At 43.8% G+C, this 25,633-nt stretch overlaps 1 protein-coding gene across 2 annotated transcripts in view; it reads left to right on the plus strand.

Annotated features, from left to right (window-relative positions):
* The first annotated feature begins 6,678 nt into the window (after positions 1–6,678).
* Positions 6,679–25,633, plus strand: part of P2RY6 (pyrimidinergic receptor P2Y6) — a 114,493-nt gene continuing 95,538 nt past the window's right edge. Inside the window, exon 1 of one of the 2 annotated variants that reach the window (XM_040426489.1) lies at positions 6,679–6,775. The gene's annotated coding sequence lies outside the window, so the exon portion shown is untranslated. Of the gene's footprint in view, positions 6,776–15,829; positions 16,078–25,633 lie in introns of those variants that run through there. The other variant, XM_040426488.1, reaches the window with a different exon arrangement.

Below are 25,633 nucleotides of genomic sequence, written 5' to 3' on the forward strand. Positions count from 1 at the left end.
AATTTTAAGTGATATATAATATACAGTATATATATATATATACAGTCATGTGAAAAAATTAGGACACCCTTTGAAAGCATGTGGTTTTTTGTAACATTTTTAATAAATGGTTATTTCATCTCCGTTTCAACAATACAGAGAGATTAAAGTAATCCAACTAAACAAAGAAAACTGAAGAAAAGTCTTTTCAAGATCTTCTGTAAATGTCATTCTACAAAAATGCCTATTCTAACTGAGGAAAAAGATAGGACACCCTCACATGTATTCCCTCTTAAATTGGCTCAGATCTCACACCAGGTGCACATAATTAGTAGATCGTTACTCTGCATGTTGAATGAGGCTTGCCCTATTTAAACCTCAGACATTTAGTTTGGTGTGCTCCTGACTGTTGAAGTGAGAGTGAGCACCATGGTGAGAGCAAAAGAGCTGTCAGAGGACTTCAGAAAAAAGATTGTAGCAGCCTATGAGTCTGGGAAGGGATTTAAAAAGATCTCAAAAGATTTTGAAATCAGCCATTCCACTGTCCGGAAGATAGTCTACAAGTGGAGGGCTTTCAAAACAACTGCCAACATGCCCAGGACTGGTCGCCCCAGCAAGTTCACCCCAAGAGCAGACCGCAAGATGCTAAAAGAGGTCTCCAAAAACCCTAAAGTGTCATCTCGAGAACTACAGCAGGCTCTGGCTACTGTTGATGTAGAAGTACATGCCTCTACAATCAGAAAGAGACTGTACAAGTTTAACTTGCATGGGAGGTGTGCAAGGAGGAAACCTTTGCTTTCCAAGAGAAACATCGAGGCCAGACTGACATTTGCCAGAGATAAAGTTGACAAAGACCAGGACTTCTGGAATAATGTTCTTTGGACAGATGAGTCCAAAATTGAATTATTTGGACACAACAGCAGAGGACATGTTTGGCGTAAACCAAACACAGCATTCCAAGAAAAGAACCTCATACCAACTGTGAAGCATGGAGGTGGAAGTGTCATGGTTTGGGGCTGCTTTGCTGCAGCAGGACCTGGTCAGCTCACCATCATAGAATCCACGATGAATTCTACTGTGTATCAGAAGGTGCTTGAAGAACATGTGAGACCATCAGTTAGAAAATTAAAGCTGAAGCGGAACTGGACCATGCAACATGACAATGACCCAAAACATACTAGTAAATCAACCAAAGATTGGCTGAAAAAGAAGAAATGGAGAGTCCTGGAATGGCCAAGTCAAAGTCCAGATTTGAATCCCATTGAGATGCTGTGGGGTGACTTGAAAAGGGCTGTACGTGCAAGAAACCCCTCAAACATCTCACAGCTGAAAAAGTTCTGCATTGAGGAGTGGGGTAAAATTTCCTCAGACCGATGTCGAAGACTGGTAGATGGCTACAAGAACCGTCTCACTGCAGTTATTTCAGCCAAAGGAGGTAACACTCGCTATTAGGGGCAAGGGTGTCCTATCTTTTTCCTCAGTTAGAATAGGCATTTTTGTAGAATGACATTTACAGAAGATCTTGAAAAGACTTTTCTTCAGTTTTCTTTGTTTAGTTGGATTACTTTAATCTCTCTGTATTGTTGAAACGGAGATGAAATAACCATTTATTAAAAATGTTACAAAAAACCACATGCTTTCAAAGGGTGTCCTAATTTTTTCACATGACTGTATATATATATATATAGGTTTATGCAGTGATCAACCTTGTTTACAATGCTAAGCAGCTCCTCATAGGCGGGGCTGTCGTTTATTTGTTATTTGATTGGCTGCTCTCCTGTGAAACAACAGTTTCTGTTGTGCCATCATACACCCACCAGTGTGCTTGTTACAGAATGGAGAGGCCAAAATAGCTGCTATGGTCTAAATGATCATTATGTCTATGGGCATCTAAGGCTGGGCACTATCTATCTAGAAGCTATTGACTATGACAACTGCCAGGACATAGTTTGGACAGCTATGTACTGTTTCCTGCATAGTTCCTTGGCACCAGAGATTTCTGGTAGGTCCTTACTTTTCCCTTTCTCCACTATTGAATTAGCCTGCCAATTTAGACGAACCATGACATGCACGTTCATGGGAAGGGGGAAGGGGGGGTATCAATTCAATGGCACCTACAGTGCTGCCCATAATTCTTCATACCCCTGGCAAATTTTGACTTAAAGTTACTTTTATTCAACCAGCAAGTAATTTTTTGACGGGAAATAACATGGGTGTCTCCCAAAAGATAGTAAGACGATGTACAAGAGGCATTATTGTGGGAAAAAAAAACATTTCTCAGCTTTTATTTGCATTTGAGCAAAAAGTGTCCAGTCCAAAATTATTCATACCCTTCTCAATAATCAATAGGAAAGCCTTTATTGGCTATTACAGCAATCAAACGCTTCCTATAATTGCAGACCAGCTTTTTGCAGGTCTCCACAGGTATTTTTGCCCATTCATCTTTAGCAATGAGCTCCAGATCTTTCACGTTGGAGGGTCTTCTTCTTTCAGGTTGGAGGGTCTTCTTCTTTCAGGTTGGAGGGTCTTCTTGCCATCACCCTGATCTTTAGCTCCCTCCACAGATTCTCAATTGGATTCAAGTCTGGACTCTGGCTGGTCCACTCCAAAACGTTCATGTTGTTGTCTGCTAACCATTTCTTCACCACTTTTGCTGTGTGTTTTGGGTCATTGTCATGCTGAAATGTCCACTGGTGTCCAAGGCCAAGTTTCTCTGCAGACGGCCTGATGTTGTCGGTGAGAATACTCATGTATTGCTCTTTTTTCATGGTGCCGTTTACTGTGATTAGGTTCCCTGGTCCATTGGCTGAAAAACACCCCCAAAGCATTAGGTTCCCACCACCATGTTTGACAGTGGGGATGATGTTCTTTGGGTTGAAGGCTTCTCCTTTTTTACGCCAAATGAAGGAAACATCATTGTGACCAAACAATTCAATTTTTGTTTCATCTGACCATGACACAGAAGACCAGAAGTCTTCTTCTTTGTCCAGATGAGCTTTTGCAAAGGCCAAGTGAGCTTTTGTGTGCCTTATCTGGAGAAGTGGCATCCTCCTTGGTCTGCATTGTGCAGTGTCCGTTGGATTGTCTGCCTTGAGACATTGCCCCCAGCAGAGCCCAGATTCACCAGGATGGCCTTGGTGGTGATCCTTGGATTCTTTTTCACCTCTCTAACTATCCTCCTGGCCAGGACAGGTGTCACTTTTGGCTTCCGACCACATCCTCTGAGATTTTCCACAGTGCGGAACATCTTGTATTTTTTGCTCAAATAAAAGCTGAGAAATGTTTTTTTTCCACAATAATGCCTCTTGTACATCGTCTTATTATCTTTTGGGAGACACCTACAGTCAGGTCCATAAATATTGGGACATCGACACAATTCTAACATTTTTGGCTCTATACACCACCACAATGGATTTGAAATGAAACGAACAAGATGTGCTTTACCTGCAGACTGTCAGCTTTAATTTGAGGGCATTTACATCCAAATCAGGTGAACGGTGTAGGAATTACAACAGTTTCCATATGTGCCTACCACTTGTTAAGGAACCAAAAGTAATGGGACAATTGACTTCTCGGCTGCTCCATGGTCAGGTGTGTGTTATTCCCTCATTATCCCAATTACAATGAGCAGATAAAAGGTCCAGAGGTCATTTCCAGTCTGCTATTTGCATTTGGAATCTGTTGCTGTCAACTCTCAAGATGAGATCCAAAGAGCTGTCACTATCAGTGAAGCAAGCCATCATTAGGCTGAAAAAACACAACAAACCCATCAGAGAGATAGCCAAAACATTAGGCGTGGCCAAAACAACTGTTTGGAACATTCTTAAAAAGATGGAACGCACCGGTGAGCACAGCAACACCAAAAGACCTGGAAGACCACGGAAAACAACTGTGGTGGATGACCGAAGAATTCTTTCCCTGGTGAAGAAAACACCCTTCACAACAGTTGGCCAGATCAAGAACACTCTCCAGGAGGTAGGTGTATGTGTGTCAAAGTCAACAATCAAGAGAAGACTTCACCAGAGTGAATACAGAGGGTTCACCACAAGATGTAAACCATTGGTGAGCCTCAAAAACAGGAAGGCCATATTAGAGTTTGCCAAACGACATCTAAAAAAGCCTTCACAGTTCTGGAACAACATCCTATGGACAGATGAGACCAAGATCAACTTGTACCAGAGTGATGGGAAGAGAAGAGTATGAAGAAGGAAAGGATCTGCTCATGATCCTAAGCATACCACCTCATCAGTGAAGCATGGTGGTGGTAGTGTCATGGTGTGGGCATGTATGGCTGCCAATGGAACTGGTTCTCTTGTATTTATTGATGATGTGACTGCTGAGAAAAGCAGCAGGATGAATTCTGAAGTGTTTCAGGAAATATTATCTGCTCATATTCAGCCAAATGCTTCAGAACTCATTGAATGGCGCTTCACAGGGCAGATGGACAATGACCCAAAGCATACTGCAAAAGCAACCCAAGAGTTTTTTAAGGGAAAGAAGTGGAATGTTCTGCAATGGCCAAGTCAATCCTAGGACCTGAATCCGATTGAGCATGCATTTCACTTGCTGAAGACAAAACTGAAGGGAAAATGCCCCAAGAACAAGCAGGAACTGAAGACAGTTGCAGTAGAGGCCTGGCAGAGCATCACCAGGGATGAAACCCAGCGCCTGGTGATGTCTATGTGTTCCAGACTTCAGGCTGTAATTGACTGCAAAGGATTTGCAACCAAGTATTAAAAAGTGAAAGTTTGATTTACGATTATTATTCTGTCCCATTACTTTTGGTCCCTTAACAAGTGGGAGGCACATATGCAAACTGGTGTAATTCCTGCACCGTTCACCTGATTTGGATGTAAATACCCTCAAATTAAAGCTGACAGTCTGCAGGTAAAGCACATCTTGTTAGTTTCATTTCAAATCCATTGTGGTGGTGTATAGAGCCAAAAATGTTAGAATTGTGTCGATGTCCCAATATTTATGCACCTGACTGTATGTCATTTCCCGTCAAAAAATTACTTGCTGGTTGAATAAAAGTAACTTTAAGTCAAAATTTGCCAGGGTTATGAATAATTATGGGCAGCACTGTATATAATGACCACTTAGACAGGTAAAATGGTGAAGAAGGAAAGAAATAAGTCTAACGAGACAACCTTTTACCCCACCATCCTGAAAGAGAAAGTTTGGCAAAAGTAGTGATGCTTAGGCTACTTTGTCTCTGGCCCTTTAAATAAGCTCCTCCATCTCAGTCTCTAGGTATACATGGAGGAGAACATGTGAATCTAGTTTTCTGCTTTCTTCCCTGTTTTCTCTGCAAGATTTCTAGAAAAACATTTCAGGATCTTGCAGAACGTCTTGTAGATTGACAAATAAGTAAGTCTCCTCCAGGTTTTTTTTCCCCATTTAATGTTAGGGTTAATGTCCCTTTAAATCAGGCAGACCCTGAGATCAGAAATGAATGGCATGGGACCTGCTGGCATCACAAAGGCAGTGGAAGAAGATAACGAGTCACTAACAGAGAGGCTGTGACTGTAGTGGGCTCCTAGATTACGCAGGGTCGCACTGTGGGTCTATAGAGAGTTCACAGAATAGATTGTGACCGTTTCTGATCTCAGCGACTGAGAGGAAACATCTGATCCAGATCAGTGTAACAGAAGAGGAGATAACGTCTTCACAACACAGATTGTCACCAAAGAAGAAGCAAAACCGCATAGAGTTACACTGCTACCTTCATGTGCTGGGGTCCTGGGTTCGAATACCACTTGGAACAACGTCTACGTCGAGCCGGTATGGTCTCCAAGTGTTTGTATGGGGGTTCTCCCATAAACTAAGCCTTTAGATATCAGGGTGGGCCAGGGGGGTAGCTAAGGGCTGATGAGCCCTGGTGCAAGAGTTCAGCTTGGGCCCCCTTTCCTCAGTGCTTTGTGGCCAGGGACAGGAAGCACATAGCCTTCATCCTTCAGGCAAAAATTGAAACAGCACCCCCACCCTGTGCCAAATTCTTGACCTAACCCCTTCCCTCCAGCCTGAGGTGTAACTTGACCAGCAGGCACTTTCTATAATACTGGTGTCTTCTTATCCAGCACAAGGGTCTTTGGGCCCCCTCAGGCTCCTGGACCTGGTAGCCTTATATAACTCATTGGAGAGAAACCCAACTCCCTATCCATTGGTTAGCACACGAGTCCCAGTGCAAAATCTGTAAGTCCCAGAGCAAATTTTTGTATGATACAACTGGACCTTTTGGACTGTTCAGTTAGGTATACTCAGGTCCTTACACAACCAAAACAATCGGTCCCATGGAGATTCATGAAGGTCCCAGACATGGAGTCTCTCCTGATACAGCAGGGGGCCTAACGGCATGCAGGGTACTTCTTGGACTTCACCTGAAGTCCAAACACCTCATACCTGACTGCATTTGACAAAGACCTTGCCTTCTGTAAAGCCTACATATTTCCTATTTGGTGTCTATACGATCGGTATGATGAATTGTGGAAGCATATCTGCTCCGGTATCTTTCTTGTAGCAGGTTTGATTTCATATTTGGTTCATATTTCATATCCTAGTGTTAGAAGGAGAGTTGGGGGTGAGCATGAATAATGAAGTGCCTCCCCCAAGGCTGAACCAGGATGGAGAAGACCGTCCTCCAGCTCTGCCCCTTCTGCTGAGGGGACATAAAAATACGTGACCATGGATATTTAAGTTGACACAAGTTGGGGACCCAATCTGCTTGGACTGTGTACATCTTTCTTCCCTGTCTCCGGGACAGCAAAGGACTTCTATCTACCAAGCAACTTGCTAGGTATTAGACTTTCTGTTTTCTCCTGTCTTTACACATTTGTCTATTTCTTTATTTTTATAACTAAGTACTTTACCTTTTGCACATTAAAGCCTAAAACTTTAATGCTTTGCCCTAAACCAACCCAAGCAAGCAGAGTGTGTCTTCACGTGTTTGTGGCAGCAAGTGTCTTCTGGGGAGAGTGGACAGCGTTGGGGGGGGGGGGGTGATTTATACTAAATATATATAATTTATTTATCACCAAAATTCATTTTGGGGCTGACGGGAAAATAATGTACAGTTTTTCTGATGTTTGCATAATTTTAATTATCAAGCATACTATCCTACCTATAATATATAGTAATATTAATACATACTATCCATTATGCCAGTATGGGGTTATGACTCCTGTAGAACTGGGCACTTCCTCTGTCTAACTGTTTCGCCGCCATGGTCGCTATTGACAGGAGTATCTAAAGGTTTCAACATTTGGTATCTTTGTAACCATTTCAATGGAATGTAAAAATTACAACTGACACCTATAGGTGACGGGACGGGCACATCCATTGCAGTTTTGCACATATATATATATATATCACTGTGAGCCCTCAGTACTAAAGAGTGTTTGAGGGGGCACAATATTTAGGAACCCCGACCAACCTTGTAACCAGTCATTTTTGGAAATAAATTCTTACCCAGGGGCAAAACCTGTGCACCATATCACCGTGTACATATCTGCTTGACATAAAGTGAGGCAGGGTTGGCATCATTTTGCTCTAGAATCCTTTAGAATGACCAGATTTCTGTATTGATTACCAACAAATGTCGTCCATATTTCCGGTAGCTGCAAATAACATTTGCACAATGTTGGAGTGTTGTTTTTATGTTCCTCAATATTTCTGGGATGGGATGGCATGATACCCCCACTACCTATTTTTTAAGTAATCCCCCAGTAATTTTTTCGCAACCCCTTCATTTCATGCCGCCCCCATTCCTGTGGCTAGTAAAGATCGCTCTCTCAGACCAGGCCCGGCAGCCGTTCCATCCGTTTTCTACACTGTCTATACTATCACTGTATATAATTTCATTGTGTAATACTGTTGAGGGGGCCCTGACAAAATCTTTTAGTCCTACTCCTCCTCCTGGATGGGCCCCTTCTGGGTCACTGCCCCAAAGCAGCCGCTTCCCCTGCTTCCCCTATAGTTACGCCCCTGACCAGCCCCAATCTATAATGCCTGCTCCACCTGCTATCAACCATGATGCCTCCTCCACCAGCCCCACACAATAATGACACATTCCTCAGCCTTAAACACTGATGTCCCCTCCACCAGCCCCAAGCCATGATGTCTCCTTCACAAGCCCCAATCCATGATGCATCCTCCACCTGATGTCCCCTCCACCAGCCCCAAGCCGTGATGTCTCCTTCACCAGCCCCAATCTATGATGCCTCCTCGACTAGCCTCAAACAATGATGTCCCCTCCAACAGCACCAAACCATGATTTCATCTCTACAAGCCCTAAACCATAATGTCCTCTCCACCAGCCCCAAGCCATGATGCCTCGTCCACCAGCCCCCCCACAATAATGACACATGATGTCCCCTCCACCAGCCCCAAGCCATGATGTCTCCTTCACAAGCCCCAATCCATGATGCATCCTGCACCTGATGTCCCCTCCACCAGCCCCAAGCCATGATGTCCCCTCCACCAGCCCCCAGCCATGATGTCTCCTTCACAAGCCCCAATCCATGATGCATCCTCCACCTGATGTCCCCTTCACCAGCCCCAAACCACGATGCTTCCTTTCACCAGCCCCAAACCATGATGCTTCCTCCGACCAAACCATGATATCCCCTCCACCAGCCACAAACCATAATGTCATATCCACAAGCCCTAAACCATAATGTCCTCTCCACCAGTCCCAAGCCATGATGCCTCGTCCACCAGCCCCCCCACAATAATGACACATGATGTCCCCTCCACCAGCCCCAAGCCATGATGTCTCCTTCACAAGCCCCAATCCATGATGCATCCTGCACCTGATGTCCCCTCCACCAGCCCCAAGCCATGATGTCCCCTCCACCAGCCCCCAGCCATGATGTCTCCTTCACAAGCCCCAATCCATGATGCATCCTCCACCTGATGTCCCCTTCACCAGCCCCAAACCACGATGCTTCCTTTCACCAGCCCCAAACCATGATGCTTCCTCCGACCAAACCATGATATCCCCTCCACCAGCCACAAACCATAATGTCATATCCACAAGCCCTAAACCATAATGTCCCCTCCACCAGCCCTAAGCCATGATGTCCCCTCCACCAGCCCCAAGCCATGATGTCTCCTTCACAAGCCCCAATCCATGATGCATCCTCCATCTGATGTCCCCTCCACCAGCCCCAAACCATGATGCTTCCTCCCACCAAACCATGATGTCCCCTCCACCAGCCACAAACCATAATGTCATATCCACAAGCCCTAAACCATAATGTCCCCTCCACCAACCCCAAGCCATGATGCACCCTTCTACAGAGCTAAATCACAATGGGCCAGATTTATCATTAGCTCAAGTCAGAATAATGGAGTGAAAAAGTCAAAATTTTTTGCGCAATCACTAAAACTGCGCAAAAATTTGCGACTTTTTTCTGCTCTGCACTATGCTCGCCAGTTTTCTGAAAGTGGGCGTGTTTTCTTATGTAAATGAATCTCTAGACAGATTTACTATTGTGACTATTTAAAAAGTCGCAAAAAATTTGCAAAAAAAAAACGCAATTTCACTCCAGTGAGGACCATGCTTATCTTATGAGACTTTTTAATAGAACATGCGACTTTTTCGTAAAGACGTGCGACTTTTCCGTAAAGACGTGCGACTTTTTTAACGCTGCTTACTGACGGATAAACTGCTACCGTCAAACCACATTTATTACAGTCTTAAAGGGCCGATCATAAATCTGACTTGGCTAAAACTGACTTTAGCCATATGTGAAAGTGGAGTGAGCTGTCAGAGTCATGATAAATCTGGCCCAATGTCTCTTACACCAGCCCCAAACCATGATAAAAATTTGACCAAATCCACGTAATTCCAAGAAGGTCACATACTTTTCTTGCAGCCGTACTACCCAGCTTGGTGAAGGGTAAGGCAGTATTCGGGTTAACTATTTGAAGGAGGTTGCTTTGCGTTCATCAGTCAATCAGTGAATACAGACATGAGATTTTTAGATTCTAGTCAGTGGACTAGAGATTATAGAGTAAGAAGGTGATAAGTATAAGAAAAGTGGTGGAGACATGGGTAAATCATATTGATGGGGTCCACCAACTATCATCTATGGGTGCATTTTTGCTTAGAAATTTGAGACTTCAGTGATTTTCACACCTGACGCGGCTGGAATGGAAAACAGGGCAGATTGCAGGAATTCCTGAGCCGGCGAATTTCTCAGATCCTCTATGTGGCGATTTTTTTTCCATGCTTCTCACTACAACGCTCCGCTCACTGCGTGTCGGGGGCTCCCCTTAAAATGTTCATTCTCACATCAGTGGTAACCTAAAAATTGCCTTCCAACCAATGGTGAATTTTGCATCCTTTTTGTATTCCAATTTTGGAAAGGGTGTGAAAACTTTGGCAACTCCATTTTTACTGCTCCAATGCATCTAAACAAAATACATTTTGCGTATAGTCATGTTTTTTGTGTTTTTTTTTGCAGTTTTTTGTATGCAGCTCATGTGCAGACCTAGGGGACCAGTGGAGCCTGCAGTTACGTGTTAATCCACCCTCTCTACCTCTGGGAGCTGATGCTTTGGTGCAACAAAAACTTCACTGCATAAGTGTACACTCCCTTTAATATTTTCTTTAGTCAGTAAGACGCGTGGAGCTTAGGTAAATGTGCATGACTTTTTTTGGGGTGCTACTAAGTTACCCCGTGCATAAAAACATTTGTCTACATACAACCTATGCTGTCTTCTAATGGAAAGTGTGTGAAGGCCTAATAAGTACCAGTACACTGTAGGCACGGTACATGGTCTCTATGGGCCATGTGGACCTAGGGGCCCAGCAACTTCCCCTGTTTGTCCTGAACTGTTATAGCAGCTGCCAGTAGCCACCACTAGGGGGAGCTCACTGCAGACAGTTTCCTATAGCTCCCCTTGAGTTCTATACTAACTGTATGAATCCAGATACATTGAGCTCCCCCTGGTGGCGGCTGCAGGCAGCGAGAATTATAGCGTTTATTGGAGCTCCTCTGGACAATGGACTGTAAAATGAATCAAGGCAGGATTTGCACTTTAAGGCCTCATGCACACAACTGTATTTTGGGAATGCGTCCGATCTGCATTTTTTGCGGATCGTACATGGACCCATTCATTTCTATAGGGCCACAAAAAATGTGGACGTTGTGCAAATAAGGCTACTTCCACACTGGCGTTTCTGGGTCCGCTTGGGAGATCCGTTTCAGGGCTCTCACTAGCGGCCCCAAAACGGATCAGTTCAGCCCCAATGCATTCTGAATGGATAAGGATCCGCTCAGAATGCATCAATTTGGCTGCGTTTGGTCTCCGTTACGTTTTTTAGACGGTCACTAAAACGCAGCTTGCAGCGTTTTGGTGACCGTCTGACGATGCGGAGCCAAACGGATCCGTCCTGACTTACAATGTAAGTCAATGGGGACGGATCCGCTTTCACTGACACAATATGGTGCAATTGAAAACGGATCCGTCCCCCATTGACTTTCAATGTAAGTCAAGACGGATCCGTTTTGACTTAGACTTTTTTTTAATGAATAAATGCAAACGGATCCGTTATTACAAGTGTTTTCATTATTCGTGCGGATCCGTCTGTGCAGATACAAGACTGATCCGCACAAAACGCGAGTGTGAAAGTAGCCTAAAGGTCCATTCACACATCCGTGTGTATTTTGCGGATCCACGGATCTACGGATCCACAAAGCACGGACACCGGCAATGTGCGTTCCGCATTTTGCGGACCGCACATCACCGGCACTAATAGAATATGCCTATTATTGTCCACAATTGCAGACAAGAATAGGGCATGTTCTATTTTTTTCAGGAATGGAAATATGGACCCGGAAGTGCGGATAGAAATGAATGGGTCCGCAATTCCGTTCCACAAAATGCGGAGCGGAATTGCGGATGTGTGACTGGAGCCTTACAGAACTCGTCTTATTTGGTCCGTTTCGCAGACAAGAATAGGCAGTTCTGTTAGGAAAATGCGACATGGACGCGGTCAGCAGTTGAAGGACCACAATACACATGCATGAGGACAGTTGCGGATCCTCCAGGATGACACAGGTGGAGATCCTCCCCCCCAGGACAGTTGCGGATCTTCCAGGATGACACAGGTGGAGATCTTCTTCCCCCCCAGGACAGTTGCGGATCCTCCAGGATGACACAGGTGGAGATCTCCCCCCCCCCCCCCAGGACAGTTGCGGATCCTCCAGGATGACACAGGTGGAGATCTCCCCCCCCCCAGGACAGTTGCGGATCTTCCAGGATGACACAGGTGGAGATCTTTTCCCCCCAGGACAATTGCGGATCCTCCAGGATGACACAGGTGGAGATCTTTTCCCCTAGGACAGTTGCGGATCCTCCAGGATGACACAGGTGGAGATCTCCCCCCAGGACAGTTGCGGATCCTCCAGGATGACACAGGTGGAGATCTTTTCCCCCCAGGACAATTGCGGATCCTCCAGGATGACACAGGTGGAGATCTTTTCCCCCCAGGACAATTGCGGATCCTCCAGGATGACACAGGTGGAGATCTTCCCCCCCCCCCAGGACAGTTGCGGATCCTCCAGGATGACACAGGTGGAGATCTTTTCCCCTAGGACATTTGCGGATCCTCCAGGATGACACAGGTGGAGATCTCCCCCCCAGGACAGTTGCGGATCCTCCAGGATGACACAGGTGGAGATCTCCCCCCCCCCCCAGGACAGTTGCGGATCCTCCAGGATGACACAGGTGGAGATCTCCCCCCCCCCCAGGACAGTTGCGGATCCTCCAGGATGACGCAGGTGGAGATCTTCCCCCCCCCCAGGACAGTTGCGGATCCTCCAGGATGACACAGGTGGAGATCTTCCCCCCCAGGGCAGTTGTGGATCCTCCAGGATGACACAGGTGGAGATCTTCCCCCCCCCCCCAGGACAGTTGCGGATCCTCCAGGATGACACAGGTGGAGATTTCCCCCCCCCCCCCAGGGCAGTTGTGGATCCTCCAGGATGACACAGGTGGGGATCTTCTCCCCCCCCCCCCAGGACAGTTGTGGATCCTCCAGGATGACACTGGTGGAGATCTTCTCCCCCCCTCCCAGGACAGTTGCGGATCCTCCAGGATGACACAGGTGGAGATCTCCCCCCCAGGACAGTTGCGGATCCTCCAGGATGACACAGGTGGAGATCTCCCCCCCCCAGGACAGTTGCGGATCCTCCAGGATGACGCAGGTGGAGATCTTCCCCCCCCAGGACAGTTGCGGATCCTCCAGGATGACACAGGTGGAGATCTCCCCCCCCCCCAGGACAGTTGCGGATCCTCCAGGATGACACAGGTGGAGATCTCCCCCCCCCCCCCAGGACAGTTGCGGATCCTCCAGGATGACGCAGGTGGAGATCTTCCCCCCCCCCAGGACAGTTGCGGATCCTCCAGGATGACACAGGTGGAGATCTTCCCCCCCCAGGACAGTTGCGGATCCTCCAGGATGACACAGGTGGAGATCTCCCCCCCCCCAGGGCAGTTGTGGATCCTCCAGGATGACACAGGTGGAGATCTCCCCCCCCCCCCCAGGACAGTTGCGGATCCTCCAGGATGACGCAGGTGGAGATCTTCCCCCCCCCCCAGGACAGTTGCGGATCCTCCAGGATGACACAGGTGGAGATCTCCCCCCCCCCAGGACAGTTGCGGATCCTCCAGGATGACACAGGTGGAGATCTCCCCCCCCCCAGGACAGTTGCGGATCCTCCAGGATGACGCAGGTGGAGATCTTCCCCCCCCCCAGGACAGTTGCGGATCCTCCAGGATGACACAGGTGGAGATCTTCCCCCCCCAGGACAGTTGCGGATCCTCCAGGATGACACAGGTGGAGATCTCCCCCCCCCCCCCAGGGCAGTTGTGGATCCTCCAGGATGACACAGGTGGAGATTTCCCCCCCCCCAGGACAGTTGCGGATCCTCCAGGATGACGCAGGTGGAGATCTTCCCCCCCCCCCCCAGGACAGTTGCGGATCCTCCAGGATGACGCAGGTGGAGATCTTCCCCCCCCAGGACAGTTGCGGATCCTCCAGGATGACACAGGTGGAGATCTCCCCCCCCCAGGGCAGTTGTGGATCCTCCAGGATGACACAGGTGGAGATTTCCCCCCCCCCCCCAGGACAGTTGCGGATCCCCCAGGATGACGCAGGTGGAGATCTTCCCCCCCCAGGACAGTTGCGGATCCTCCAGGATGACACAGGTGGAGATCTCCCCCCCCCCAGGGCAGTTGTGGATCCTCCAGGATGACACAGGTGGAGATTTCCCCCCCCCCCCAGGACAGTTGCGGATCCTCCAGGATGACACAGGTGGAGATCTCCCCCCCCCCCCCAGGACAGTTGCGGATCCTCCAGGATGACGCAGGTGGAGATCTTCCCCCCCCAGGACAGTTGCGGATCCTCCAGGATGACACAGGTGGAGATTTCCCCCCCCCCCCCCAGGACAGTTGCGGATCCTCCAGGATGACGCAGGTGGAGATCTTCCCCCCCCCCAGGACAGTTGCGGATCCTCCAGGATGACGCAGGTGGAGATCTTCCCCCCCCAGGACAGTTGCGGATCCTCCAGGATGACACAGGTGGAGATCTCCCCCCCCCCAGGGCAGTTGTGGATCCTCCAGGATGACACAGGTGGAGATTTCCCCCCCCCCCCAGGACAGTTGCGGATCCTCCAGGATGACGCAGGTGGAGATCTTCCCCCCCCAGGACAGTTGCGGATCCTCCAGGATGACACAGGTGGAGATCTCCCCCCCCCCAGGGCAGTTGTGGATCCTCCAGGATGACACAGGTGGAGATTCCCCCCCCCCCCCAGGACAGTTGCGGATCCTCCAGGATGACACAGGTGGAGATCTTCCCCCCCCCCCCCAGGACAGTTGCGGATCCTCCAGGATGACGCAGGTGGAGATCTTCCCCCCCCAGGACAGTTGCGGATCCTCCAGGATGACACAGGTGGAGATCTTCCCCCCCAGGGCAGTTGTGGATCCTCCAGGATGACACAGGTGGAGATTTCCCCCCCCCCCCAGGACAGTTGCGGATCCTCCAGGATGACACAGGTGGAGATCTTCCCCCCCCCCCAGGGCAGTTGTGGATCCTCCAGGATGACACAGGTGGGGATCTTCTCCCCCCCCCCCCAGGACAGTTGTGGATCCTCCAGGATGACACTGGTGGAGATCTTCTCCCCCCCCCCCAGGACAGTTGCGGATCCTCCAGGATGACACAGGTGGAGATCTCCCCCCCAGGACAGTTGCGGATCCTCCAGGATGACACAGGTGGAGATCTCCCCCCCCCCCCCCAGGACAGTTGCGGATCCTCCAGGATGACACAGGTGGAGATCTTTTCCCCCCAGGACAATTGCGGATCCTCCAGGATGACACAGGTGGAGATCTTTCCCCCCCCTCAGGACAGTTGCGGATCCTCCAGGATGACACAGGTGGAGATCTTTGACCCTAGGACAGTTGCGGATCCTCCAGGATGACGCAGGTGGAGATCTTACCCCCCCAGGACAGTTGCGGATCCTCCAGGATGACACAGGTGGAGATCTTCCCCCCCCCCCAGGGCAGTTGTGGATCCTCCAGGATGACACAGGTGGGGATCTTCTCCCCCCCAGGACAGTTGCGGATCCTCCAGGATGACACCGGTGGAGATCTTCCCCCCTTCAGGACAGTTGCGGATCCTCCAGGATGACACAGGTGGAGATCTCTCCCCCCTACCCCCCCAGGACAGTTGCGGATCCTCCAGGACTCGGGGCTGACAACTCTCAGTCCACTCCTACATATGTTGGGTCTGGCTATTGACAGCTTGAAAGGGGAGGGGGAAGTGAAATCCAGTGCAGGGAGGGGGAGGCTGCAGACCTTCTGTGTACGGAGACTCAAGAAGTCATAGAAGCCCCTGGATGGGGAATATTCCAGGGGCCACAGTCTGCAGAAGGTGCAGGGGCCAATCCTGGGACTCACAGACCCGGCATTTATATGGGGATTGGATTACATGTAATGACCTTGTCCATTCTGGAAGAGTTGAGCAGTGAGAATCTACTGAACACACACGGCTCTGCTGCATCTGAAAGTCTAGGACCCTCCAGCTGTACGGTAAGTGGAGCCCTTTGGATCCATGGCATACATATTCCCCATAAACTGTCTCCCCCACATAGGGGGGCATCGATATCCCTCCGCAGTTATAGTTTATACCCAATATCCAGAACAGAGATCTAACACTTGTCACAGCTGAGGGTTTGTCACCATTGTGTCCAATCTATAGAATTCGTTAGCCTGGATCTCGTATTGATACATTTGACCTGCACTGATACATTGTAACAGACCGGGGAGAGAATCGCAGCTCTTCATCTGAATGAGGCTTACAGAGAGATCCAGACGCAGCCTGCAAATCTTCAGCTCTGAGGAGCAGTTTCCATGTTTCCAGTCACTGACAGCAAGCATTTGATGAAGAACTGAAATACAAAGCTGGACTTTTTATAAAGCAATAGTTATAGGGGCTTCATCGTTCTATAGTGAAACGTCCTGCAGCTTTCTAAAAACCTCTGTGTTTGGCTACATGCACACGACCGTATGCGTTTTGCGGTCCGCAAATTGCGGATCCGCCCAAAAAATGGATGACATCCGTATGCCATCCGTATATTTTTTTTTTTTGCAGGTCCATTGTAACAATGCCTAAGGCTACATGAACATGAACGTTGTTTGTTTCCATGTCCATTCCGGGTTTTTTTTGCGGATAGGATGCGGACCTATTCGCAAAAAATGCGGACAGCATCCGTATGTCCGTTCCGTAGTCTCGCAAAAAAAATAGAACATGTCCTATTCTTGTCCATTTTAGGCTACATGCACACGACCGTATGTGTTTTGCGGTCTGCAAAAAAAAACGGATGACATCCTTATGCCATCCGTTTTTTTGCGGATCCATTGTAACAATGCCTAAAACTGACAAGAATAGGACACGTTCTATTTTTTTTGCGGGGCTACGGAACGGACATACTGATGCGGACAGCACACGGTGTGCTGTCCGCATTTTTCGCGAACCCATTGAAATGAATGGGTCCGCATCCTATCCGCAAAAAAAACCGCAAAAACAAACATTCGTGTGCAAGTAGCCTTAGGCATTGTTACAATGGATCCGCAAAAAATACCGGATGGCATAAGGATGTCATCCGTCTTTTTTGCGGATCCGCAATATGTGGACCGCAAAGCACATACGGTCGTGTGCATGTAGCCTAAAACGGACAAGAATAGGGCACGTTATATTTTTTTTGCAGGGCTACGGAACGGACATACGGATGCGGACAGCACACGGTGTGCTGTCCGCATTTTTTGCCCATTGAAGTGAATATCCTATCCGCAAAAAAAAACACGGAACGGACACGGAAACAAAATACGTTTGCGTGCATGAGGCCTTTCTTTTCTTCATCCTTTTCAAGATCTCTGCTTGCTGTCAGTGAAAGGGATTGGCTAAAAGCCTAATAATTCCAGTCAAGACAATTCTTAGTGATGTAAAGAGTCTGAACTCCGGGCTGATACATTTTACTTTCGCTGACACATTGTAACAAACTGCTAGGACGGAAGTAAGATTTGTGGCAATTGTCTAGACGGGATACTGTGTACCAAACCCTCAGGTGTGAGAAGCGTCAGCTTCTGGATATAAACAAGAGTTTGCCCATTTAGTGGCAGCAAGCAGAGATCTTATAAAGGATGAAGAATTGAATTATCTATTAGAAAGCTGACAAAATGTCATTAAAGGGGCGGTCTCGTGTCAGACGGTGATGGCGCATTGCTGTCAGATAGGCGCAGCTCTCACGTCATGTCTCCAGAACCGGGCCCCTGAAGTTTTTAGAGGATCCGTTTTTTTCGGACCGCAAAATAATGAAAAAGCCATACGGTCGTGTGCAAGAGTCCTTAGAGGTATCTCCAGAAATCATTCCACCTATGACTGGTATTTGGAGAATTCCCATTTTGCTTGTATTCAATTCAGTTTACTGCAAGTCGGAGTTAAAAAGTTTTAAAAAGTTACAAAGTTTGGAAAAGTGACATAAAGTATCACTGGAGGGTAACATTCCAATGGACCGACACCTGGTCAGCTGGACTTCATCGCAACACAAAAGTAAAGCCCGGCCCGGGGGATCTGATCGTCTGAGATTTTGATCTTGAATTCCTGTTTGGGGAATGTCCAATAGTCCAGGGAATCTGAGCCAAAAGCCGAAACGCCCTTAAGCTTAACATCAGAGACCCTCACTTTGGGGCAGGAACTCTCTTCTTGACGTCCTGCAGCTTTCATAAGTCGGACAAGTAATAAGGAATTGAAAATTTTGTAATCTTGTGGTCTTGAAAAAAAAAAAAAAATACCGTTTTCTGTATACAGCTCCTGTGCAGATTTATGTGTCTCCATGGTTACAGACTACAAACTAACCCTGTGTAGTCTCATTCTGTCTCATCTGCCTCAATAGCAGGAGAAAGAGGGAGTAGTAACCTGTGACTGCAGGGTCAGACTACACAGGGTTTGTTGTAGTCTGTTACCATGGAGACACACAAGTCTGCCTATGAACTGTATATACAAATGGTAAAAGATACAAAAAATTGTATTAATTTTTTTCCCGCAAATTCTTGTCTAATAACCCCAAAATAGTGTCTGTCTAGCTTTTTGTGGCTCACTGTCCATGTTGTACCCCCTACCTCTCACATTATACTCACAAAAGGTCCAGAAAGCTGGACCCTTGCACTGTCTCTGTGCTGCCCTCTTGTGTTAGAGAGCTGAAGGCGCTAGTTTCCCGTTTCGTTAAGTGACGGACAGGACAGGTGGGATACATGTGGCACAGAGCCACCTCCGCAGGGTCCACTGTAAAAAGTAAAAAAAAAAACATATAAGCCCCGCCCATGCCACACAGAAACGCCCCTTTTTAAGGAAGTATACATAAGCGCCGCTCCCTTGTGGTCACCTTACTGGACAGTCCGATAAAAAAGTGGTAACGGTGGCAAGTAGGTTCATCCTTGTCATCAAGGGTCAGAAAAATTTGATAAAATGTTAAAAATAACCACAGAAAAGTGCAAACTAAAATACATCACTCTTCTCGCCTTGTCAGGATCAAAATGTAAAGTTTTGCACAAAATATAAAATAAATATTTCGCCCATAAACCAACGGTGACTCTGAAAGAAGATATTATGGGGCAAACATTTAGTCCTGTATGGCCAGTAACTTTATTTTCTGTTTTTATCTTAAAAAATTTTTTTAAAAAAGTTTATAATAATCCACACAAAAATAGAAAAAAAATAAAAAATCTGATACCATATGTGTGACAATATAAGCTCAAACTGCCGTAATATGGCGTCACCCATTTTATTGAAGAAAGAGCAAAAACCGCAAAAACACCACAAGGAAACAGACACTTCTGGGAGTCATTGTGATGTGATTGAAGTCAATTGCAGGAAAAAGGCGACATAAACACAGCAAAGACACAACAGAAATAGCAAAAGTGGGGAAATGAGGCAGAAACAGAAGTAGTGATCGTAACGGTACTGCTCCAATAAATACTGCAAGTAGTCACACACTTGACTAATAAGACCCGATACACAGGACTACTCTGTGCGACATACTGTTATTACAGGTTCAGTTCATCCGCTGAGCCCAACACACTTGTGAGTGTCAACAACAGCTTGGAAGTATATCAGATATATGAGATCATATCCCCGTCCTCTCACATAACTGGAAGATCAGCCTGTCCAAGAACATATGAGAAGAAATGTCCGGAGTGAGGTCAAACCTGAGACAACCTGCACTGGAAATCTATGGCAGTGGTTCTAATCTACCACATAGGAGGCAGTATTATAGTAGTTATATTCCTGTACATAGGAGGCAGTATTATAGTAGTTATATTCTTGTACATAGGAGCAGTATTATAGTAGTTATATTCTTGTACATAGGAGGCAGTATTATAGTAGTTATATTCTTGTACATAGGAGCAGTATTATAGTAGTTATATTCTTGTACATAGGAGGCAGTATTATAGTAGTTATATTCCTGTACATAGGAGCAGTATTATAGTAGTTATATTCTTGTACATAGGAGCAGTATTATAGTAGTTATATTCTTGTACATAGGAGGCAGTATTATAGTAGTTATATTCTTGTACATAGGAGGCAGTATTATAGTAGTTATATTCTTGTACATAGGAGGCAGTATTATAGTAGTTATATTCCTGTACATAGGAGGCAGTATTATAGTAGTTATATTCCTGTACATAGGAGCAGTCTTATAGTAGTTATATTCCTGTACATAGGAGGCAGTATTATAGTAGTTATATTCCTGTACATAGGAGCAGTATTATAGTAGTTATATTCTTGTACATAGGAGGCAGTATTATAGTAGTTATATTCTTGTACATAGGAGGCAGTATTATAGTCGTTATATTCTTGTACATAGGAGCAGTATTATAGTAGTTATATTCCTGTACATAGGGGGCAGTATTATAGTAGTTATATTCTTGTACATAGGAGCAGTATTATAGTAGTTATATTCCTGTACATAGGAGCAGTATTATAGTAGTTATATTCCTGTACATAGGGGGCAGTATTATAGTAGTTATATTCTTGTACATAGGAGGCAGTATTATAGTAGTTATAGTCTTGTAAATAGGAGCAGTATTATAGTCGTTATATTCTTGTACATAGGAGCAGTATTATAGTAGTTATATTCTTATACATAGGAGCAGTATTATAGTAGTTATATTCTTGTACATAGGAGCAGTATTATAGTAGTTATATTCCTGTACATAGGGGGCAGTATTATAGTAGTTATATTCTTGTACATAGGAGCAGTCTTATAGTAGTTATATTCTTGTACATAGGAGCAGTATTATAGTAGTTATATTCTTGTACATAGGAGGCAGTATTATAGTAGTTATATTCTTGTACATAGGAGGCAGTATTATAGTAGTTATATTCCTGTACATAGGGGGCAGTATTATAGTAGTTATATTCTTGTACATAGGAGCAGTCTTATAGTAGTTATATTCTTGTACATAGGAGCAGTATTATAGTAGTATATTCTTGTACATAGGAGGCAGTATTATAGTAGTTATATTCCTGTACATAGGGGGCAGTATTATAGTAGTTATATTCTTGTACATAGGAGCAGTCTTATAGTAGTTATATTCTTGTACATAGGAGCAGTATTATAGTAGTTATATCCTTGTACATAGGAGCAGTATTATAGTAGTTATATTCTTGTACATAGGAGGCAGTATTATAGTAGTTATAGTCTTGTACATAGGAGGCAGTATTATAGTAGTTATATTCTTGTACATAGGAGCAGTATTATAGTAGTTATATTCTTGTACATAGGAGCAGTATTATAGTAGTTATATTCTTGTACATAGGAGGCAGTATTATAGTAGTTATATTCTTGTACATAGGAGCAGTATTATAATAGTTATATTCTTGTACATAGGAGCAATATTATAGTAGTTATAGTCTTGTGCATAGGAGGCAGTATTATAGTAGTTATATTCTTGTACATAGGAGCAGTATTATAGTAGTTATATTCCTGTACATAGGAGGCAGTATTATAGTAGTTATATTCTTGTACATAGGAGGCAGTATTATAGTAGTTATATTCTTGTACATAGGAGCAGTATTATAGTAGTTATATTCTTGTACATAGGAGCAGTATTATAGTAGTTATATTCTTGTACATAGGAGCAGTATTATAGTAGTTATATTCTTGTACATAGGAGGCAGTATTATAGTAGTTATATTCTTGTACATAGGAGCAGTATTATAGTAGTTATATTCTTGTACATAGAAGCAGTATTATAGTAGTTATATTCTTGTACATAGGAGCAGTATTATAGTAGTTATATTCTTGTACATAGGAGCAGTATTATAGTAGTTATATTCTTGTACATAGGAGGCAGTATGATAGTAGTTATATTCTTGTACATAGGAAGCAGTATTATAGTAGTTATATTCTTGTACATAGGAGCAGTATTATAGTAGTTATATTCTTGTACATAGGAGCAGTATTATAGTAGTTATATTCTTGTACATAGGAGGCAGTATTATAGTAGTTATATTCTTGTACATAAGAAGCAGTATTATAGTAGTTAAATTCTTGTACATAGGAGCAGTATTATAGTAGTTATATTCTTGTACATAGGAGCAGTATTATAGCAGTTATATTCTTGTACATAAGAGCAGTATTATAGCAGTTATATTCTTGTACATAGGAGGCAGTATTATAGTAGTTATATTCTTGTACATAGGAGGCAGTATTATAGTAGTCATATTCTTGTACATAGGAGCAGTATTATAGTAGTTATATTCTTGTACATAGGAGCAGTATTATAGTAGTTATATTCTTGTACATAGGAGGCAGTATTATAGTAGTTATATTCTTGTACATAGGAGCAGTATTATAGCAGTTATATTCTTGTACATAGGAGGCAGTATGATAGTAGTTATATTCTTGTACATAGGAGGCAGCATTATAGTAGTTATATTCTTGTACATAGGAGCAGTATTATAGTAGTTATATTCTTATACATAGGAGCAGTATTATAGTAGTTATATTCTTGTACATAGGAGCAGTATTATAGTAGTTATATTATTGTACATAGGAGCAGTATTATAGTAGTTATATTCTTGTACATAGGAGCAGTATTATAGTAGTTATATTCTTGTACATAGGAGCAGTATTATAGTAGTTATATTCTTGTACATAGGAGCAGTATTATAGTAGTTATATTCTTGTACATAGGAGGCAGTATTATAGTAGTTATATTCTTGTACATAGGAGCAGTATTATAGTAGTTATATTCTTGTACATAGGAGCAGTATTATAGTAGTTATATTCTTGTACATAGGAGCAGTATTATAGTAGTTATATTCTTGTACATAGGAGCAGTATTATAGTAGTTATATTCTTGTACATAGGAGCAGTATTATAGTAGTTATATTCTTGTACATAGGAGCAGTATTATAGTAGTTATATTCTTGTACATAGGAGCAGTATTATAGTAGTTATATTCTTGTACATAGGGGCAGTATTATAGTAGTTATATTCTTATACATAGGAGGCAGTATTATAGTAGTTATATTCTTGTACATAGCAGCAGTATTATAGTAGTTATATTCTTGTACATAGCAGCAGTATTATAGTAGTTATATTCTTGTACATAGGAGCAGTATTATAGTAGTTATATTCATATAAATAGGAGGCAGTATTATAGCAGTTGTATTCTTGTATATAGGAGCTGTATTATAGTAGTTATATTCTTGAACATAGGAGGCAGTATTATAGTAGTTATATTCTTGTACATAGGAGCAGTATTATAGTAGTTATATTCTTGTACATAGGAGCAGTATTATAGCAGTTATATCCTTGTACATAGGAGCAGTATTATAGCAGTTATATTCTTGTACATAGGAGCAGTATTATAGCAGTTATATCCTTGTACATAGGGGCAGTATTATAGTAGTTATATTCTTGTACATAGGAGCAGTATTATAGTAGTTATATTCCTGTACATAGGAGCAGTATTATAGTAGTTATATCCTTGTACATAGGAGCAGTATTATAGTAGATATATTCCTGTACATAGGAGCAGTATTATAGTAGTTATATCCTTGTACATAGGAGCAGTATTATAGTAGTTATATTCTTGTATATAGGAGCAGTATTATAGTAGTTATATTCTTGTACATAGGAGCAGTATTATAGTAGTTATATTCTTGTACATAGGAGCAGTATTATAGTAGTTATATTCTTGTACGTAGGAGGCAGTATTATAGTAGTTATATTCCTGTACGTAGGAGCAGTATTATAGTAGTTATATTCTTGTACATAGGAGCAGTATTATAGTAGATATATTCCTGTACATAGGAGCAGTATTATAGTAGTTATATCCTTGTACATAGGAGCAGTATTATAGTAGTTATATTCTTGTATATAGGAGCAGTATTATAGTAGTTATATTCTTGTACATAGGAGCAGTATTATAGTAGTTATATTCTTGTACATAGGAGCAGTATTATAGTAGTTATATTCTTGTACGTAGGAGGCAGTATTATAGTAGTTATATTCTTGTACGTAGGAGGCAGTATTATAGTAGATATATTCCTGTACATAGGAGCAGTATTATAGTAGTTATATTCTTGTACATAGGAGCAGTATTATAGTAGTTATATTCTTGTACATAGGAGGCAGTATTATAGTAGTTATATTCTTGTACATAGGAGCAGTATTATAGTAGTTATATTCTTGTACATAGGAGCAGTATTATAGTAGTTATATTCTTGTACATAGGAGCAGTATTATAGTAGTTATATTCTTGTATATAGGAGGCAGTATTATAGTAGTTATATTCTTGTACATAGGAGCAGTATTATAGTAGTTATATTCTTGTACATAGGAGCAGTATTATAGTAGTTATATTCTTGTACATAGGAGCAGTATTATAGTAGTTATATTATTGTACATAGGAGCAGCATTATAGTAGTTATATTCTTGTACATAGGAGCAGTATTATAGCAGTTATATTCTTGTACATAGGAGGCAGTATTATAGTAGTTATATTCTTGTACATAGGAGACAGTATTATAGTAGTTATATTCTTGTACATAGGAGGCAGTATTATAGTAGTTATATTCTTGTACATAGGAGCAGTATTATAGTAGTTATATTCTTGTACATAGGAGCAGTATTATAGCAGTTATATTCTTGTACATAGGAGGCAGTATTATAGTAGTTATATTCTTGTACATAGGAGACAGTATTATAGTAGTTATATTCTTGTACATAGGAGGCAGTATTATAGTAGTTATATTCTTGTACATAGGGGGCAGTATTATAGCAGTTATATTCTTGTACATAGGAGCAGTATTATAGCAGTTATATTCTTGTACATAGAGGCAGTATTATAGCAGTTATTGTGTTTTGCATAGGGGAAGAATTATCAAAGTCAATATTAATGCCAATGATGATTTCGCTGCCAGTTTTATTTCCTCCTTGTCAGACGGTTAGTTTTGCTTCATATCCTTTATCTGATTATTATTCTTTACTCGTGAGAAGTTTCTCGGCTGCAGCACTAGTTGTCAGGAATGTGTTGAAATAGAAAAACTCCATTCAGGAAAAGCAGAAAAGCGTGAAGATACAATGGTGAATGTGTCAGGAGCGGGAAAGTCCTGGTGAGCGACATCTCAAAGGACATTACTACATTCATGACATCAGTGTCTGTTTGCCTTCGCTGAGAGGTGAGTAGTTCACTCGGCACGGTGAGCCAGAGGTTGTGTAATGTGTTGTGCTCAGCCAACGGACCAAACACTAGCCTCATTTACAGGAACACATCACAATGTAGATGAGCCAAAATGTGAAGACGTAAAGGTATGAATACAAGGCGCGGTTTGGGCAGCAGCAGGCCCTAATTAAACTAATGAGACTATACTGTGTAGTGAGTCGGCATTATTAAAGGCTGCGCGGCACCCACGATAACGAACGGCCATTACTGATCAGAATACACAGGGACACATTGGTCTGCCCTAGAGCTGTGTACAGATAACGGTAGAATTACCTTATTACTGTGCGTTCATATATTGATATGTAAAACATATTGGAGAAACAAAAAAAAATGTTCCAAAAGTTATTAC

Source organism: Bufo bufo, chromosome 3 (assembly GCF_905171765.1).
Source record: "Bufo bufo chromosome 3, aBufBuf1.1, whole genome shotgun sequence".
Classification (NCBI taxonomy): domain Eukaryota; kingdom Metazoa; phylum Chordata; class Amphibia; order Anura; family Bufonidae; genus Bufo; species Bufo bufo.